This window comes from Ceratina calcarata, unplaced genomic scaffold, assembly GCF_001652005.2.
Source record: "Ceratina calcarata isolate Rehan_Ccalc_2016 unplaced genomic scaffold, ASM165200v1 scaffold2046, whole genome shotgun sequence".
In the NCBI taxonomy this organism is placed as follows: domain Eukaryota; kingdom Metazoa; phylum Arthropoda; class Insecta; order Hymenoptera; family Apidae; genus Ceratina; species Ceratina calcarata.
The window spans coordinates 1-4,493 of record NW_017142095.1 but is presented as its reverse complement, the minus strand read 5'-3'; the positions used below and the strand labels follow the sequence as shown (position 1 = coordinate 4,493).

The following is a 4,493-nucleotide window of genomic DNA, read 5'->3' as shown; positions in this document are numbered from 1 at the left end:
ATATAACCCTATTCTTCACTTATTCCAAACTACGTATATTTCAGCGAACTTGTTCGTTCGTCGAGGCTATCGCGGTTACCGCTCGGCCGAACGACTTCCCTTCGAAATGTATAAACTCGTATGTCTCACCTGTAATACTGCCTACACTGTGGCCGGTATTCAGAGTCGTTGCTTATTCTTAAGACATTGTACAGGGAACAGGTGCTTAAGCAAATGCTTAAGACAATCTTAAGAATAAGCAACGACTCTGAATACCGGCCTGTGTCTACGCTGCGGTGGAAGTCCATTCGATTCTTGTCTATGCTACGGTGGAACCGAACGGGGTAGATCTCTGCTAAAAAGGTGCTGGAATATGCTACGGTGGACGTTCTTTCCAAATTCGCCGCGAGGTGCAGCACTTTCGTTGTGGTCCCAAGGGTCCCAAGCGAGAACAAAGCCATGAGCTCTCTCATTTTCTCTTTGATTGAAATGTACATCAATCAGAGAGAAAAATGAGAGTGCTCAAGTCCGGGTTTTCCATGGACTTAAAGGACGGTGCCTAAAGTGTGATTATGGGCGAGGGGTAGGGCTCCCAACGGCATGAAGGGGAAAACAGCTCTGTTTGAGCCCACAAGTGGTGTCCTTAGTGCGGTCCCGCCTGATTTTGAACATGCTTATTCGTCTGATTCGCCTGGAACATGGATGTTGAATATGTGAATTGTCAGTGCCGTCATGATATTTCATGAGACAATCGTAATGAAGTAATGACTTTTCAAAACAATAATTTTGAGATGCATAACATGAAGTGTTACATTATATTTTTAGGAACATATATATAAATAGCAGAGCACATAGAAAAGAAATCGAAAGATAATCGCTAGGTTACGTACCAAAGGGTTTATTTTGAAAAGATTATACATATGCTGAATACAACACAAAGGTATACCGTTAATAGACGTAGTTTATTCTCTCACTGCTTTACAGGTACAATTGTAAGACCAATTTTAATTCTTACAGTAGCATATGGAGAGGGTTCAGTGTCGGGAAGGAGCAATAATGAATCAACACATGTAAGTACGTCGATAATACAAGCTTTATTCTCTCATTACTTTACACGTACGATTCTAAGACCGTTCTTAATTTTTACAGAAGCATATCCAGAGGATCCAGTGTTCGGAACAAGAAATAATGAATCAACACTCTTAAGTACGTCGATAATACAGCCTTTATTCTTTCACTACTCTCATTATAATTGTAAAACCGATTTAATTTTTACAGGAGCATATGCAGAGGATTCAGTTATGGGAAGGAGCAATTATGAATCAAGACCTGTACGTACGTCGAAAATACAGCCTTTATTCTGTCACTACTCTCTCATTCTAATTGCAAAACCGTTTTTAATTTCACAGGAGCATATGCAGAGGATTCAGTTATGGGAAGGAGCAATAATGAATCAAGACCTGTAAGTACGTCGATAACAGACACCTTATTCTTTCCGTAGTCTTTCATTATGATTGTAAAATCGTTTTTAATTTTTACAGGAGCATATGCACAGGATTCAGTTATGGGAAGGAGCAATAATGAATCAAGACTTGTAAGAACGTCGATAACACAGCCTTTATTCTTTCAGTACTCTCTCATTATGATTGTAAAATAGGTTTTAATTTTTGCAGGAGCATATGCAGAGGATTCGGTGTCGGCAAGGAGCAATAATGAATTAACACCTGTATGTATGTCGGTGGTGCAAGTTTCAGTACTTTACTCTTATAATTTTGAAACTGTTTTTTATTCTTTACAGAGGCATATGCGGACGATCCGCCGTCGGGAAGGAGGTACAATAAATCATCACGTGCGCGGTGCCTGAGTTGGCCGAAGTTAATGGACTATCGAAGGCGGAGAGATTGATTCGTCATTGATTAAATTGTGTTTCGGTGTTTGTAAGAGGACTGATTAAACTTTTATATTTTCACAAAGTACTGTTTCTATTTTTGTTTCCTTATGCCCGTCCTTCTTTTCTTGCTTTTAATGGAAGATAAGCATATTATTCGAATGGTCTACACGTAAAAGTACGTACAGTGGCAATACAATTGAAATTTAAGCTTGACATTTCAACGCAGAGTTTAACATTTGGAAAGTGTAAATAGTTTTCGTCACTTTCAATTCGCTCTATTAACAGTATTGTTGGCCATTACGTCGGGAGGATTGTTTCTTGCATAGTAAATCACATTACATTATATGATACAAATTTATTTTCTATTTTTACCCAACTGTTTCCAAAGGATTCAGCACTGGGACAGAGGAATAATGAATGAACACTTGTATGTCGATGGTAGAAGCATTATTTTTTTATTACTTCTTAAAATATGTACGTGTTCATGTGAATGCATACAATACCGTATGAAACCGTTTTCCATTATGTTTATGCAAATAATAATTATACGAATCGATAGCATCGATACTAAATATTTAAAGCCTAGTGTACAATCAGTGAAGAACGATGTATTTATTCTATCTGTAAAAAGAAGTCTGTTACTGTATTCATGATAAAGTTATTGCGAAAACTTAATGAGTTGCTAGGATGAATGAATTTTCTTGTTAGACATGCAGCCTGTCATTGAAAACATTATTTAAACGCATGCAAATGTAATGCAACGCATATCAACAAATCTACCAGAACATACTTTATACTGGGTTCCTGGAGGCAAATAAACAAAGTAGTAGTCGAAGCATGCATATTATGAGCTAATTTTTTAAGGCGCGTAAAGTACGGCTGAGTGTGGGATTCGAAAGCTTGCCAAGGTCTGGTGCATGCTTCTGACCACTTCGGCCGGCACCACTGAAAATACATTTTCGTGTGCTCAACTTTCAACCACGATCATCTGGTGGTTTGCATTCCACCTAAAATAAAGATCCACTCAGTTCCATTTTATTAACATAAACCATCACACTTCGATGCGGCACATGATACGGCATGCAACAGAAATGAAGGACAACAATTAATGTTGATGTCATTCCCAAGACTTATTGTCCTGCAAATAAAACGAGTTTATTGTAAAATACTCGTTTGCTTATGTCTCTACTTTTTATCATGCATATATAATGTACCCTTACTTTCATGTATTCATTAATTATACATTTCACTAAATGCATTCTATGATTCATCAGTGCTGACTGATTATTCGAATGTTCTACTAAACCTTGAAATAAATTCTGTATATTAAGGTGCCGTAAAACAGAATTGCGCATTGCAAGAAAATTCTGTAAGTGATCTTTAATTTCATACAATAATATAATTCTTTCACACTCCCGACAAATATTAATTACATCGCGAGAGGGGTACATTAAGCTACCACGATTTTGCGCGTTTATTAATGTATGTTCACTAGTCGGATTATTCTCGTGCAAACTACTAACACACTCCAGGCACTGTTTGCTTTTTTGTAGTTTCTTTACTACCCATCCACTTATGTACACAATAATTTTATTCCTAAATTCAGAATAAAATGAACTATTGGTACTAAGTGTACTATAATTGTGTATTTCGTTGATGTCTTCTACAATCTTCATGCTATTGTAATTTTCGACATCATTCTCACAGTTATTGAAGTCATTTTCCGCTGATGAGGAATTTATAATTTCAATGGAACTGGCTGAACTGTAGTGTAAAATGGGTACAGCATACAGTGCCGTGCAGTTCCCTGTGTTCAAAGATTTTACTTTATTATGCACAAGTAATTTTTTGAACGCAGATTTGAACTGTCGTGCATTTGGGTTATTGTTACGCCTGCCGAAACTTCTGACGCAACCGAAAAACAATTCTATGTGGTCTAAACAAGTCTATGCGAAAGTTCATTTGTAATACAAAAACTGTTATAAATTTGCAATACACTTTCAATACATATTATCAAGCCCAAGAATCCCATTTTTCTTGCAGAATCTATTTTATAAGACATTCCTCAGTTGCACGAGAATCGGCAAATTGTTGTAACATTAAATCTGTTCTACATACGTATAGAGCGTTACTTACTGATGCGCTAAAAACTTGCACTGCGTATTTCACCTTCATTTTATTTTTGTAATACTGAACATGCCGCTCATTTAATTTATTTGCTAGATGCAACTCTTCTTTTTTCTGCAATTCCTGTAGCGCAACAATATATCTCCACTCTACACGCTCATGCTTATTATTAATCAAGCATTTATAATCCCCCAATGTATTTCTCACTAATTTTACCATGTGACACGGGTCAAACATAAAATACACGTTGTTCGATGTCACAGGATGCGCGAAATACGTTTTCAAAGATGGCATTGAAAAATTGCAACCTAATTAATTACCCATCACTACATTACTTCCCGCACCGTCGCAAGTAATGCAAATAATTTTTATCCCCGTTTCATGAACGATTCGCAAGCATTGCAACACTAAACTACATTTTTGCTCTCCATTTATCTTAGCGATTAAAAAATACCCAACTGGTATTTTCCAAGCTTTATTAATCCCCACTAATAGG

At 36.8% G+C, this 4,493-nt stretch overlaps 1 long non-coding RNA gene across 2 annotated transcripts; it reads left to right on the top strand.

Annotated features, from left to right (window-relative positions):
• Positions 1–829: 829 nt before the first annotated feature.
• On the top strand, positions 830–1,952 carry LOC108622082 (uncharacterized). Of its 2 annotated transcripts, XR_001916469.2 has the most exons (5): positions 830–860; positions 1,258–1,310; positions 1,389–1,441; positions 1,653–1,705; positions 1,778–1,952. It is a non-coding gene; the product is annotated as an uncharacterized LOC108622082 (long non-coding RNA). The 2 variants fall into 2 exon arrangements; XR_001916470.2 differs by lacking the exons at positions 1,653–1,705; positions 1,778–1,952 and adding an exon at positions 1,521–1,571.
• Positions 1,953–4,493: the final 2,541 nt, after the last annotated feature.